The 17,003-nt window shown below is 45.0% G+C and overlaps 1 protein-coding gene across 1 annotated transcript in view; it reads right to left on the reverse strand.

Moving 5' to 3' along the window:
* Positions 1–17,003, reverse strand: part of tirap (toll-interleukin 1 receptor (TIR) domain containing adaptor protein) — a 311,479-nt gene that overhangs the window by 201,718 nt on the left and 92,758 nt on the right. The gene's annotated exons all lie outside the window — the stretch shown is intronic.

Here is a 17,003-nt window from a genome sequence, read left to right on the forward strand (position 1 = left end):
GAGGAGATTTACGAGAATGATTCCAGGAATGAAAGGGCTTAAGTACGATGAGCGTTTGTCGGCTCTTGGACTGTACTCGCTGGAGTACAGAAGGATGAGAGGGGACCTCGTAGCGACATTTAAAATGTTGACAGGTAAGGATAGAGTAGATGTGGCTAGGCTGTTTCCCTTGGTGGGCGTGTCCAGGACCAGAGGGCACAATCTTAGAATTAGAGGGTACAGTTTCAAGACAGAGATGAGGAGAAGTTTCTTTACCCAGAGGGTGGTGAAATTGTGGAACTCCTTGCCACGCACAGCAGTGGAGGCCAGATCAGTGGGGGTGTTCAAGGAGGAGATAGACAGATATCTAAATAGTCAGGGTATCAAGGGATATGGGGATAAGGCTGGCAAATGGGATTAGAATAGTTTTTTTTTCTCTCTCTTTTTTTCCCACCCCATTTCTTTTTCCCTTTTCCTTGGAGCAGACTCGATGGGCCGAATGGCCTGCTTCTGCTCCCTTATCTTGTGATCTTGTGAAAAGCTCTGAGGTCAAGTCCACCCAAGTATTTAGTACCTCGACAATAGATCTGGAAAAAATCTCATCGTTTCAATGGGGAAAATTAAAACTAGGTCTTCTTTGGGCTACAGAGGACCTCCTATGGGGGTTTAGAAAAATTGAGTGTAGTGCGTACCCTTACTTATGGGACAAATCTCAGATTTCTAGGTTGTTTTGTTACTGAGGTATGTGTGGGACACACACATTGCTCTTACGATGCTCTGCAATATTCCATATCGCCAGTAGGGTGATAATGGAAATAATTTTGAATTGAGACAAATAAACCCGATTTCAAAAAACCAACTCAAAAGAAAATCTCAACAATGTCCCTCAAAGATTGATCTGAAACAAATCTCATCAATTTTCAATGGAGAAAATTAAAATTAAGCCTCCTTTGGGCTATGGAGGGCTTCCTATGAGGGTTTTAATGTGGTACATATTCTCATGCTAAACCTAACTCACACGCAAAATTTCAGACTTCTGTGTTGTTTCATTACTGAGCTAAGCACGGGACACACAGACGTTCTATTTTGTTGTATTTCTTTAGATGTATAGTTGCCTGAGGGACAACTCTTTCAAACAGAGGGTGGTGGGTACATGGAATGAACTGCCAGAGGAAGCAGTAGAGGCAGGTACGATTACAACATTTAAAAGACATTTGGACAGGTGCATGGGTAGGAAATATTTAGAGGGATATGGGCCAAATGCAGGCAAATGGGATTAGCTCAGTTCGGCAACTTGGTCAACATGGATGCTTGACCGAAGGGCCTATTACTGTGTGGCATAGCTCATGACTCGACTAACTCACACAGATACATGTAGTGGCAGCCAAGGGGTTAAAAGAGCAATTACATCATACAGAGTGGTGTGATATTCTGTTCTAACCAGAACACTTGGTAGAGCTGGTGGATGGAGTAACCAATCACAAAAGCATTAATACACCATAATGCAAAATAATAAACAAGGTAAGGGGGAAAACCCCAAACAGGGGATGACTCCTCACGAGGGGACATTGGAATGAATACTGAGATCCATCCTCAGATTAGAATCCTGCTCATTACCTGTGGGTTGTTCAATGAGATACCAAACTGACATGAAATGAGCTTGGGTTGAATTCCTGTATATTGAAGGCAAAAGGAGGTGGGTGGCATGATCCTTCATTGGAGATCAAAAAGGAATCTGGCGAGCTAGCTGATAACTGTCAGCAGCCAGGTAGGGGTGACCTGGACAGTCACCAGCTGATGTTGCCTGGTTGACTGCTGAGACAAGGGCTGTAGTTGGGAAGAGTGACCTGGTCAGGTCACCAGAAGACATGCATCATTGGATCTTCAGTGACCGACCACTGAGGTGGCTGTTACTATGCAGGGTTCAGCTTATGTAATGGAAGTTTGCCAACGCAGGGCCAGTCAATGAAACTTCAGCTAGTAACCATATTTATAACAATGGTAGGTTCTGAGCATAAATGAAATCCATCTAATAATAAGATTTAATCTTTCTTTATTCGTCACATGTACATTGAAACACACAGCGAAATGCATCGTTTTGTGTAGGGTGTTCTGGGGGCAGCCCGCAAGAGTCGCCACGCTTCTGGTGCCAACATAGCATGCCCACAACTTCCTAACCTGTATGCCTTTGGAATATGGGAGGAAACCGGAGCACCCAGAGGAAACTCACGCAGACACGGGGAGAACGTACTAACTCCTTACAGACAGTGGCCGGAATCGAACTCGGGTCGCTGGCGCTGTAAAAGCGTTACGCTAACCGCTACACCCTGGCATTGGGGAAGGCTATTGTATTTAACCACCTCAGTGCAGATCTACCTTTAAACATACACCTAAATTAGTCCATCCTTTGACCATGCTGATTTAGTTGTTTTGGAAGGCTCTTTTTTTGTGTTCTCTCTGTAAGAGATCATCCACTAGTTTAAAGATAAAGACTGTGTTATCACAGGCTGCATCAGAATCTTTATGTAGTAGCATCTGTGTGAACAGCAAACACATCTGATGACAGATCTCTAGCCCACTCTTACCTAGTAATGTTGTTCACTCTGTAGGCAGATACAACTATTGGCGTTGGCCATAATGAAGCATGGTAAGTTGTGCTTGACCCAGTATCTTCATGTTACTACCGTTGGGGAGGAGGTACAGGAGCCTGAAAACCCACACTCAGTGTTTCAGGAACATCTTCTTCCCCTCCGCCATCAGATTTCTGAGCAGTCCATGAACCCATCATTCCTTTTTTGCACTATTTATTTATTTTTGTAACTTATAGTAATTTTTATGTCTTTATGTCTTGCACTGTACTGCTGCCGCAAAACAACACATTTCACGACATGTCGGTGATAATAAACCTGATTCTGATTCTACTTCACGAGAGAATGTTGTGAGACTGGCAGTGCTTTCTTCAAAGGTAGATGGTTGAATTTCTTACTGTAGATATTTGAATATAATCTATTGTTGTATTATATTCATTTCTACCAACTGGTCATTTATCTGTATTAAGATTTGCATTATAAGTTTCCATTTCATTTGTGCCTTGTGATGCATTGAATTCCTTGACGTTTTCCTATTGTACCTCTGCTTATTTCTACTGACTGACCATTGAGCTGGATTTTGATGAGATCTTATTACTTCCTGACACTTTCACCAGTGGTGTAGATGCCACATATCCAGTTCTCCTCTGTCTGAATCAATTTCAATGCTGTGCAGACTCCCTCTCTGCGTTTTCTTGTGGACACCTTTGCTGTCAGTGAAGAGGTTTCATTCGAAGCTCTGCTGTGACTGGATTTTCTGGGTCTCTTTACAGGTAGTCGCAATATGTCCCTTTCTCTGATATTTATAACACGTCAATTCATTAAGGAGCAGGCTGCAGGGAGTTATTGTCAATGGCAAGAAAATGCACCACTTGTACCCACATTGCGCTGATCTTGTTTAAAGAATGGAGCTTTCACTGCTGTCTTATCACTGTAAGCTGCTGCCACATTTGTGTCCGGTGATGGCTGAAATTCCTTGGCACTTTTCACTTCTACTTCCAACTTCATTACACTCTTCTACGCCGGGTCAAATGTGCTTAACAATTTGGACCAGATCTTTTCATCACTTAAACGACATGCAAATCTATCCAGTAGTATATGGGTCAAGAGTTCAATAAAGGACAGTAACTACTGAATGTAGTAGATGACAATACAGAACAAAATGGTGTGATGCTCTTAGGTTATCAAGTGTTGGAAATAACAGTGAGAAGTGCAATAAATGTTCAAGAGAACTTCTGTACATAGTGTAAAATGATTAGTAACCCAAATATATTACTTAACAGAAAATGTCTTTGCTTTCATACACAACCCGTAAGGTAAACCTTTTTTAGTAGGTAACAACTGTGCAAATTGCAAAGGACATTTGGTGCACAAGAGCTAAGCTGGGATCCTTTGTTTCTGTGGTGTGAGTCAGCTCACCGAGAGTAAGTCCGAAGTAAAAACAAAGAATACTGGAAGTAGTCAGCAGGTCAGGCAGCGTCTGTGGAGGGTGAAACAGAATTAATGTTTCAGGTTATAGAAAGATTCTGATGTAAGATTATTGATCAGAAACATTAACTGTTTCTCACTCCACAGATGCTTTTTGTCTGCAGATTATGTTCAGTATTTTATGCTATTATTTCAGTTTTTCAGCATACAACTCCTGGGCTGACATAACAATAGTTTGCATGCTGGTTAATTGGTTAGTCTGGTTTGTTATTTAGTTTGGTTTACTAGTTAGGACCTTATCGGTCTGCCTGATGAATCTACAGCTGGTGCTGACATTGAAAATAAACCAGTGATAGCGGAACAGCATTGAAAGTCTGTAATCTGTGGAAAACCTCCATGGTATCCAAACAAATTAACCTCACAGCTGAATATCAGGTGTTTCTGAGAAAATAAAAGAACTGAACAGATGTTTAGAAAGTATAAATAACTACATGTGAACTTAGTGCCTGCACACACGTGACATCAACAGATCTCTAGAAAGTATCCCAGACCCATATGTTCATGCAAGTTACCTTGAATATGTCTGAGGACCACCTAGACACATAAGCTCCTACCAATATCTCAGGCCCACTTTTATGTGTAGAGATACAAAAATATATCTTAGGAAACATTATCCAAACAGAGACCATACAATCTGATCCACACCCTGTAATCCTCACAATGTGTCCCAGAGACAACTGTCAAACACATGGTTTATACCCAGTGTAACGCAGTCTGTTCAAGTAGAGTCAGGATGATGTGATCCAGTCTCATTTATACCTGGAGAGTATCCGAAGAATTTTCATGGGCTCCCAAGAGCATCCATTCACACAGAGTCTCTCAAATACATCTGAGGATCACCATACCTCACACAGAGTCATGACAATGTGACCATTATCCATCTGCCAATATAGAGAGCCCATAGAATACGTCTCAGGCAAACCAATCTTCTCAGAGCCTCTGCAATGTACTTGAGGCACACTTGTCCACTTTCTGAGAGGCTACACTGCACGCTATGCTCTATAGTCCATCCATAGCTTGCACTGGGTCCTGGGGATCACGCTTCCATGCACATAATCTCTGCTTGTGTTGTATCACACCATGTCTGTACACAGTGTCCCTAAGTTGAGACCCAGGGTCTTGAGTCCATTCTGGACCTGACAATGTGTCCTGGACTTGCTTGTCTGCATTACTACTCTGTATAATGAATCTCACCTCAGGCATACATACACAGTGCCTGCACTAAACCACTGGTTCCTCTGAGCATACACTCATCTAAATAATCCCAACTTCACCTGTGCATACAAAGACCCTACTATGTGTTGCTAGACTCTGTGATGCAGCCCAGCCTGAGCTGCACTCATTCCTAGTCCCAGCAACATGTCCCAGACCACTTTGATGTAAAATACAGGGCCCAGCTGCCTTTACAACAATCCTACAATGTACCCCAGGCTCGCTGGCTACTGGAACCCTTCAACATGGCCCAGTTCCCTGTCCACACATAAAAGTCAACAAATTGTACGGCATCTGTTTCTGGCATGCTAAAACGTCACTGTATTCAATGCTGGTGTCAAATTGGTGCAAAACAAATGCACATTGGTGATAGTATGCTTTAAATATAGAATGAAGGTGCACAACATGATGCATGTTGGAATCACTCTCACTCCAGCTGTTGACACTTTGCTATACAGCAGTCAGAGAACAGCATCATGTCTTAAAGGCACACTCCCCATGGCAGTCACACACACAAAATGCCTGCCACGGAAGACAGGCTGCAGGCTGCAAGGGGTGAAGCTCCATGATACACAGGGAGTGGCTTGGAAGTTCTGTTAACCGCGATACATCTCAGGAGGAGGTTCTGTGCAACAGGGCCCCACAGACCCACAGACCCAGGAGAAGATGTGTGTGGTGGGGGTAACTCACATTGACTCCTCCAGGAGTGAGGAACTCTGGATCATGAAGAAATGTTCGCAAAAAAAAATCATGATTTGTGAACAAGAGATACAAGCAACTAAATATACTTCTGTCACACACAAACCCGCACATACACATGGGTGTACGTACATGCGCGCGCACACACACACACCCCACACACACACCCCACACACATATGCACACACACACGCAGACACACACAGACACACAGACAGACACACACACATACACACACACACACACACACACACACACACACACACACACACACACACACACACACACAGAAACCCACAAACTGTTAGACCATTCACACCCCAACATCCCCTCTCCTACATTGCCCCCTCCATCACAACACGATTGACGTGCTACCCTCTCCATTCCCCACAAAGAGTTTATAATGAAAGTACGATAATGGAATGTCAATCAACATCCTTCATTTCTTCCTGTAGGCAAAATCAGTGAGGGAGGGGAGTGTGGGGTCCCGCCTGGGACGGTAAGCCCATTCAAGTGTTACACGGTAGTGTAGCAGTTAGTGTAATGGTTTACAGCGCCAGTGACCCGGGCTCAATTCCTGCCACTGTCTGTAAGGAGTTTGTATATTCTCTCCCCTTGTCTGTGTGGGTTTCCTCCGGGTGCTCCGGTTTCCTCCCACATTCCAAATACATAAAGGTTAGGAAGTTGTGGGCATCCTATGTTGGCACCAGGAGTGTGGCAATACTTGTGGTCTCCCCCAGGACACTCTACGCAAAAGATGCATTTCACTGTGTGTTTCGATGTACATGTGCCTTATAAAGATAGCCTATCCTATTCTTACCAGGCTGAAGGGACAATCCTCGTCCTTATGGTAGGAGGAGGCACAAACCACATCATGAGCAGGGGTCCCCTAAAGCCGGCTATGCTTTTTAACAATATTTTGTTGTGAATGCTACACCCACTGTGAATGGATCTACAGTGGGCATCGCTGTTATCATTGTGTGCTGCTGCATTACCATAAAGGGGGTCTGGAAGAAATCAGCTCTCTTCTGATTGTCTTTGCAGAGAATAAGGAGTGTCCCCCTTACCGGAACAGCATGATCCTTACCAGTATCCTGACTGGTTGCATCATGATCTGGTACGGCAATTCGAATGCGCAGGAACATAAGAAGCTACAGAGAGTAGTGGACTCTGGCCAATACATCACGGGCACATCCCTCCCCACCATGGATAGTATCTACAGGAGGTGCTGCCTCAAGAAGGCAACATCCATCATCAAAGGTCCCAACCATCTGGGCCACGCCATCTTCTCACAGCTACCATCGGGCAGGAGGTACAGAAGCCTGAAGTCCCACACCGCCAGGTTCAAGAAAAGCTACTTCCCCTCAACCATTCGGTTCTGGAACCAACTGGCAAAACCCTGATCACTGCCTCAGTACAGCAACACTTTGATCACTTTTCATTAAAATTGACTTTTTTGCTCTAATTTTGCACTTCAGAGCACTCAGAGACTAACAGCAAATAGCTGCAAGTCCAACCATGTCTGTATCCCATCAACAAATATACCTTTTAAATAGGGCATCCTATCATTTACAAAAACCCGACATTGTGCCCAGATCCTACACACATCCCCAGAGGGTCAATACAATGTGCCCTAGGGAACCACTACAATGTGAACCAGGAGCACTAGTCATCCCTATAATCTGTGATGGGCCGCCTTGCCCACACACAAAGTCACTCAATGTGCCACAGGTTCCCCTTCCCAATACAGAATTCCTATCGCATGTCCCAGGACACCAGCCCTTACAGAGACCATGCTAGGTGACGCGTGTCTCAGCAGTCCACACAGAACACCTGGAATGTATGTTAGGCATACCTGATTGTTAGCAGACTGTCTGCAGTGCATTTCAGGAGCAATTGTCTACCCAATCTGTCCCAGTGTCACTGGTCTGTGCAGAAAGTTATGACGATCAATTGCATACAGAGCACCCAAAATATATCTAAAGGTCCATAGCCAGTGACACTATAAGGTACTACAGCACCACCAATTCATGTAGAATCCCTCAAGTACATCAAGCACAGCCTGTCTTGACACTAAGACCACTTCAATCACTTTGCACGACAATGGACTTTTTTTTGTTTTAATTGTGTTCTTTCTTGTAAGAATTGTATATATTTTAAGTTTAATTTATGTTTTTCATGTGAACTCTGCTTATCTGATGCTGTGTGCCTGTGATGCTGCTGCAAGTAAGTTTTTCATTGCACCTGTGCACATGTACTTGTGTGTGTGAGACAATAAACTCGACCTTGACTTTGATTTAAAGCAAGAGAAGTGTGAAGAGATCAGAATCAGATTTACTATCACTGACTTATATGACGTGGAATTTGTTGCTTTGCAGCAGCAGTAAAGTACAAAGACATAAAAATTAGTAGAAATTACAAAAATAAATAAATAGGGCAAAAAAAAGAATGAGGAGGTAGTGTTCACAGGTTCATGGACCGTTCAGAAATCTGATGGCGGAGGGGAAGAAGCTGCTCCTGAATCGTTGAGTGTGGGTCTTCAGAGATGGAATGAAGGTGGAGAGGGAGGAGGAGGGGTTTGATGATGATGAACAAGGTGAATCATTGTGCTAGCCTCTGCATAGCACTACCTCGGAGAGTGACACCACACAGTCTCATCACAGGGTTACACACCAGTCACCAATAGACTGCCACAGGCGTGGTATATATGTAAATAAGTGTGGAAGTGACATAACAGCATCATGCATGTGATGTTAGTATTAATTGTTGTTAGTTTGCAATAAATGGTCCACTCAGATTTTGAGGTTTCTGGTATCTGCTAGAGACTTATTACTTAGCACTCACCAGCACTTTAAGATGAGCTCACAGACCACCTCCAAAAATAGAACAGTGCTTTGAAAATCTCTGTGAAGTAGCCACTAACCAATGCTGACTGGCAGCACTGACCTCAGGAAAACTCGGTCAGGGAGTAGAAGTTATCAGAAATACACAGTAAGCTTGAGTGGGCTGTGGCAATTGTAAAATGTCCGACAGGATGGTCTGCTGCAGGGAGATAAGTAGTGATAACAGGAGGGCTACACACGCAAGAGAAGTGAGTGCAGTACAGAGAAGTCCTGAGTGCAGCAGCATCACACTTTAGGTAGAAAACAAGACAAACTAGCTGCTCGTGCAGATAGGTGACATAGGCAATCTAGGAGTATTCAGTTGAGCGCACAAATCTGTCACAGCCTATTGTAAGAGAATGGAAATGTTTTTTTTTAAGCAAGCAATAATATTGAAGCAGGGAATCATGTTGGAAATGTGCAGGTGATAAACACTGTGGTAGGAGAGCTTTCAGGTGATGGAGGTTGGCTCTGAGACCGATCACTTGCTTCTTGATCCAGTATCCCAGTCTACAAATCCAAACCCAGAATAACTAACCACAGCAGTTGATTCAGGTGGAAATGGTGGGAAGTAATGTCAAAGTGTAGATAAATAACCGATTGGCAGAAGTGAATATCAGTACAGCAGCAGATTCTTCTGTCATGGGTATAGATATTTACAGGAGGACAATGTAGGCACTTAGGCCCTTGCTGGACACAACGATGGCAGCAATTTAGAATGAAAGGTTACAGTGAAAGCTCCATTCTTTAAACAAGGTCAGCACCACAATGCCTCTTGCAGGCAAACTTGCCAATATGAAATGCCTACAACTAACTGGCATCCAACACAAACATTTTACAATATATTGCAGGCCCAAATGTCATAAAACTATTCTTTCTTTCTTTGCTCATGGCATTTATTCTCCATCCTCAGTGTGCACTGAAATGGGAGACTTACTGGGACTTTTTAGAAGGTTGTTAAGCATCATCTTGTTGGTCTCGAGACACATCTGGACTGGATTGGATGACGTGTACTCCCTGAATGGCTCAGCTATGGAAATCATTCCTACAAAAACCCTATTATAGTCTCCAGCAGAGTTCTTGAAGCTGCTTGGCTTTCATTCTAAGTGAGCGCCAACTCATAATTGAGGATCCCACGAAGCAGAGGAGGTGAGGGATCCTTCTTGTCTCTAAGCAGCAAGTTTCCCAGGTGGATTATGGCAGTCTGGTTTGGTAAGTCTGATATAAAATCAACATTGTTCAAGGACAGACTCCACCGATTACACATGTACCTGCATGGACTTTGCAGAGCAAGATTGGCCCTAAAATGATCGCCTGTAATTCATTCTTCAACCGGGATGCAGCCCAACCTCACAACCAGATGTTTCGATACAAAACACACTGACACTGGACTGTTAGTGCAGCCTTTTTTTTCTTGTTTTTTTTACTTGTTAACTGTTGCAGTTAGTTAACTTCAACCAATGAAATAGTTGATGAACACAAAACAAAATGGTGAATTGCTCTTATGTTAACAATGTCTGGAAGGAAAATGTAGGAAGTCCAATTAAAATTCCAGAAGATTCCTGTGTACAAAATAAAAATGTTCGTATTCCACACGAATAGAGCAATGCTTTTTGTAAGCAAATCATATTTGGTGGATAACGATTGTGCAAGCGGTCATAAGGGTTAATCTAAGCCAGCGGTAATTCAAAGCCTGAAATAAACATGTGCAGAACTCACATTCTGGTTAATCATATAGTCTGGTTTGTTACACAGTCTGGTTTATGAGTTAAGACCTTATCGGTCTGCCTGATGAATCCACAGCCGGTGCTGACATTGAAAATAAACCAGTGAAAGTGGAACGGTATTGAAAGTCTGTAATCTGTGGAAAACATCCATTAACCTCTATTAATACCAAACAAATTAAACTCATTGCCAGGATATCTAGAAAATAAAAGAAATGAACAGATGTTTAGAAAGCATAAATATCTACATGTGAGTTTAGTGCCTGCACCAATGGACATCACGCAGATCTCCTGGAGAGTAGACCCAGACCCATCTGTTCATTACCTTACATATGTCCGAGGACCATCCAGTCACACGAGACCTTTCAAACATCCCCGATCCACCATTATGTTCAGAGATTAAACATCCAAATATGAGCTTAAGGACTAGAAGCAGGAGTAGATCATTCACCACCTTTTCTGTCTGAGGCTCCATTCAGTGAGATCATGGCTGATCTGTTAGCTCAGTTCCTGCACTGTTTCCACATCTGTCAATCTCCATAAATATGACAAGTGATTATATTCAATAAACTATTAATTGCTGTAAATATACTCTGTGACCACTTAGACGTTCAAATATTTTAAGCCCACTTTTACATGTTGAAATACAGAAATAAACATCAGGATACCTTATCCAAACACACTCATTGCAATCTGACCCACACCTGGTAGCCCACACAGTTCCCCGCCGATGTGTCCCAGAGATGTGTGATGTTAGACAGGGAGTTGACAATGCACTTCAGGGACATCTGTCAATACACACCTTCTGTACAATGTGTTCTAGTCTCAGCTATTCTTGTATAAGTTTGGGATAGAGCATTCCAGAATGATTTATCCCTGGAGGGATAATTGCAGTTGATTCAGTTTAACTGCAAGTCTTCCCAAATATTTTTGTCATCTTTAATTTGTCCATTTTCTGGTATGTGTGTGTCACTGCCAATATTTATTGCCCATTCCTAACTGCCCTCGAGAAGTGAGCAGTAAGCCCCCTGTCTGAGGTGCTACAGTCCTTCCAGTGAAGATATTCCTACAGCAAAAAGCAAATTTCTGGGGGCAACTCAGTGGGACGGGCAGCATCTGTGGAGGGAAATGGACAGTCGACGTTTTGGCTCGAGGCCCTTCCTCTGGTGTTCCTACAGTTGTGTTGGATAGTGAGCTCCAGGATTTGGATCCAGCTACGATGAAGTACCAGTGATATATTTCCAAGTGAGAATGGTGCGAGACATAGGGGGGAACCTGTAAGCGATGGTGTTCCCTTCTGTCAGCTGTCCTTTCTGATGGTAGAGCTCGCAGGATTGGGAGTGTTATTGCAGTAGCCTAGCCAAATAACTGCTTGTTACCTCACATACTGGAGACACAGACTGCCGGTCGTGGAGGGGATGAACATTTAGGGTGTTTGATTGGGTGCCAATTAAGTGGGCTGCGTTGCTCTGGTGATGTCAAGTTTTTTGAGAGTGATTGAAGCTGCACATATCCAGACAAGTGGAGAGTATCCCACTACACTCCTGACCAGTGGAATGGCTTTGGGATGTCAGAATGTGAGTCATTCGCCACAGGACACTTAGTCTCTGCCCTGCTCTTGTAGCCACAGTATTTATGTGATTGATCTAGATGAGTTTCTGGTGGATGGTGAACCCCAGGATATTGATGATGGAGGACTTGGCAATTATAATACCACTGAATGTCAAGGGGAGGGGGAGTCTTTCTCTTGCACTATTCTGGCACGTATGTTACTTGCCACTTATCAGCTCAGGTCTGAACGTTATCCAGGTCTTGTATTTGCTGAGGAGTTGTGAACTGAATTAAACATTGCTCAATCAACAGCGATCAGTCCTACTTCTGACATCATGATGGAAGGAAGGTTCGTAGATGAGGCAGGCGAAGATGGTTGTGCAGTGTCCTGGAGCTGAGATGATTGACCTCAGTGACTGCCGAACATACCCTCTACCTCTCTCTCATGGACACACTGCCTCAGAAAGACTACACCCTCCCATTGCCCATGCTTCCAGATGGATTCCTGCCTCTCAACTCCCCTCACTTCACTGCCGGAGAGAAACACCTCCACCCTCACACAGAGATGGACAGACACATTTCTTCCTTCCTCACCTGCGGTCACTGCCAGCCAGACTAACTCCTCCCTCCCTCACACTCACTGCCACATGGAGCGTCCCCCTCCCTCCCTCATCACACTCACTGCAACTCAAAAGCCGCCCCTCCTGAATTGCACACACTCACAGTCGGCAGGGTCCCCCTCCCTTCCCTTCCCCACCCACTGACAGATTGACTACCCCTCCCCTCAACATACTCACCTCAAGAAAAAAGACAATGCCCAGTTTTACGTCACTCACTGCCAGATGGTGTCTCCACACACTGCCAAATGCTGTCCTCACACACTTTCAAACGCTGTCTCCACACACTGCCAGACACTGAATCTCCTCACTCTCTGCCAAAGATTCTACCCTTCTTCTCTCTGCCTCATTCTATCCCTTTCCAGATGGAGACTACCCCTACCTTCCCAACAGATGGAGTCCTCCTCCCCCAAATCTCCCTGATTCCCAACTCCCTCTCAAACACTGACAGACAGACTCTCCCTCCCACTGGTGACACTGACCCCTGTGTTCCCCACATGGTGCCTGTCTGAGAGTCCTGTTGCCTCCTGCACGCCCACTATCCTTCCTTTCATGCCCCACAACCACAGTCAGGGACATCCCCCTTCTCCAGACACATTGTCCGTCCAACCCTGTCCACTCTGTCCATCCACACCCATTCCACCCCTCCATAATCTCCTTGCACTCAGCTCTCCCCTCACCTTCCCACCCCTCCCCCCACCCTATCCATCCCATCCCCTTCCTCCCTCCCTCACAGAGAATGCCTGCCAACAGTGACCCTCTCCACCAGGAAGCACAGTTGGACAGAGATTTCCTCCCCACACCTTCCCCCCACACTGTCCGGCAAAGACCTTTCCTCTCTTGGCTTATAGAATCTCCCTCCATCCCCTAACACTCGCTCTTCCCTCCCTCATCCCCGCTCACCATTGGACAGAGCGTTCCACCACACTCACATTCACATTCATTGCTAGACAGATGATACCATCTCCCTCCACCACACTCAAAGGTGGACTTCCCAGAATCCTGACAGACCATCTGCCCCAGGGTCAGAGCCCACACCCCACTTTCTTCACTGGACAGAAGCGCCTCTCGTTCCTGTATATTCTGCCATGAAGGTTCAACCCACCACCTTCACTAACAGACAAGGGCTATCTCTCGGTCTATTCACTGCCAGTCATAGACTGCTTCATAGAACATCGAACAGTACAACACAGGAACAGGCCCTTTGGCCCACCATGTCTGCACCGAACACGATGCCAAATTAGACTGATCCCTTCTGCCTGCACATTATCCATATCCCTCCGTTCCCTGCATATTCACGGGCCTATCTAAAAGCCTCATAAACGCTTCTATCATACCTGCCTCCGTCACCACCCTAGCAACGCGTTCCAGGCACCTGTCATCTCTGTGTAAAAATCTTGCCCGCACATCTCCTTTAAATTTTCCCCCCTCTCACCTAAAATCTATGCCCTCTAGTATTTGACATTTCTACCTTGGGAAAAAGATTCTGACAATCTCCCCTATCTATGCCTCTCATAATTTTATAAATTTCTGTCAGATCTCCCCTCAGCCTCTAACGCTCCAGAGAAAACAATCCAAGTTTATCCAATCTCTCCCTGCAGGTAGCAATCCAGGCAATACTCCGGTGAACCCCCTCTGCACCCTCTCTAAAGTCTCCACATCCTTCCTGTAATGGGGCAACCAGAACTGCACACACTACTCCAAATGTGGCCTAACCAAGTTTTATACAGCTGCGACATAACTTCCCAATTTTTATACTCAACATCCCCCCGATGAAAGCAAGCATGCTATACGCCTTGTTTGCCACCCTACCTACATGTTGCCACCCCCTTCTCACAGGGAACCCCAAGAGAAATGCAGGGAGCAGCAGAGGCCATGATTCATGGCCTTTTACAGCCTCACTGAAGCTTTTGGCTCCATCTGCTAGGACTGTGGGAAATCCTCCTCAAGTTTGGCTGCCTACAGAATTTATCCCATCCTACGTTCGTCTCTTGATGGGTGAGCCGTGATCCAGACCACTGGTTCACTTCCAGTTTGCACTCTGCACACATTCAGTGTCGGCCAGACTCTGCCATGCTCACGGCTCTCGCTCACTGATAGACGTAGGTATACCCAGCTCCCCACCCCTTCCCATGACAGTGTGCTAGACAGACCCTTTCTACCCCCACACTCAGGGACAGAAAGGATCAGCTCCCTTCTCCACACTCACAACCAAACAATGACCTGTTCCTCCAACTCCACATGCAGTGTCAGCAAGAGCATTCTCTTTGCCTCCACATGAGAGAGAGAGAGAGAGAGAGAGAGAGAGAGAGAGATAAAGAAAGAAAGGAAAGAGAGAGTGGCAGACAGAGAGAGAGAGACAGAGAGGAAGAGAGAGAGAGAAATACAGAAAGAAAGAGAGAGAGAGGAAGACAGAGACAGAAAGAAAGGAAAGAGAGAGATGCAGACAGAGAGAGAGACAGAGAGAGAGACAGGAAGAGAGAGAGAAATACAGAAAGAGAGAGAGAGAGAGAGAAGAGACAGAGAGAAAGAGAGAGAGGGAGGGAGGGAGAAAGATACACAGACAAAATGTGAATCAGAAAGAGTTGTTTGCTATGAGATGGTTGACTTGACTCTGCCTGGAGAAGTATTTCAATGACACCAGGTGGATGGGGACAGGCTGGTGTGATCCTGGTTAGATTTACTTTGAAGAGCCCGCCAATGGAAAGAGGCAATTATGTTAAGAAGTCTTTCCTCACAATCGTTTTTAGAGTAGCATTAGATGCCTGCTGGTGTGATTTTGAGCTCATCAGCGGAGGCTGAACTCTGAGCAAGACTGACCTTGCGTTCAGTAAATGGACATTCTGTTAACCACAGCTTGCAATCATTTGTGCTTGTCTAGTTTGCTGAAAGCAAATGGATGTTTTTGAGTTGTTGCAATGGGCCCATTTCTTTTTGTGATAGTTTTTGTGGGAAATTGGTTCAACATGGTAGACGTTTCTGAATGGGTTGGAAATTGGTGGGCTGTATACAATATAATTTGTGCCCTATTAGTCAATCTCTGACAGAGCCTCTAACAGAGTCCCCTTTCTCTGCATTCTCAGCTCCAACTGGCATGTACATTGGGTGCAGTTGATAGTGACCCTCCTCCTCTTCCTCCTCCTCCTGTGGTCCCCGATCTCAGCTAGAACCTCAGGCAAGGGATCTGTTTGTCTGTTTACTCAGTTGTACAAAAAACAGCAACAGCAGATTGCAAAGATGGAGATTCTGGCTGTGAGTGTTTGGGGGTGCCTCCAGTTTGATGCAGAATTGTACATGTCATTTTGATGACCCCCTGAAAGCTCCTGGGGCTTTCATTACACTGGTACTCTCCTGCAGTGGCTGGACAGCATATAGCAGTGAGAAGCCAGGTAAGTAGGGATAAGGTCGTTTTCCTCAATATCTATCCCAATGAAGGAACCATGTGAGCTCTCAAGATACTAAGCACCGACTGTGATGAAGTCTCTCTAATGGTCAATCACAACTTGAACACTGAGGGAGTGGAAACCCTTGAGATTTGTAAAGAAGTCCAGGTTCTAAGATGTTTGTCAAGGCATGTGCCCTCTCTGTGTTATCTACCCTTCATACTTCAGTCCTGTTTCAATGAGCACAAAGCAATGATGACCCCGCTAGTGCTGTGGTGTGCAATAATTTGCAAGATGTGGTATCGAACACCTGAAGTGGCCAGATTCAGCCCAAGCATAAGTGTAGGTCTGCAGTTCAGGCCATAGAATCGCTAATGTCTGTCGGTAAATATTAGCATCCAGAGATGAGAGGGACTGTGGACCCTGGTGGGTGGATGGTGGTCTGTGGTAATGGGCCCATCCATGAATCTTTGCAAGGCATTCCTGTCCAAGTCTGCAGGCCCTCCACTTGTGCTCCAATTCCAAGCCTTCCAGCAGGATTACCAATTAAGCGGGAGTTCCCGAAGTGGCAGCGGAGCACCCGAAGTCTTGGTGGTATTTCAGGATGACACCCCAAAGGGTTTCTCCAGCAGATTCCAGAAGTTCCATGAGTGTGCCTGGCCCTTTAAATTGCTCACCTCTGGAGCAAGCAACATTATGAATGGCTGGTTGGTCTGCAAGTAGCCAATGACGGGTGAGATTTGAGAAAAACCGCTGAATTTTACCTGACAACGCGCACGAAAAGTCATGACACAACAAGAGATATGTTTGGGTGGTCTTCCTACACCTGAAATTCTTCACCCACACCAGAATCATTCATGTCAGGGAGGACTCAGTCCAC

The sequence above is a fragment of the Pristis pectinata genome, chromosome 27 (genome assembly GCF_009764475.1).
Source record: "Pristis pectinata isolate sPriPec2 chromosome 27, sPriPec2.1.pri, whole genome shotgun sequence".
NCBI classification, from domain to species: domain Eukaryota; kingdom Metazoa; phylum Chordata; class Chondrichthyes; order Rhinopristiformes; family Pristidae; genus Pristis; species Pristis pectinata.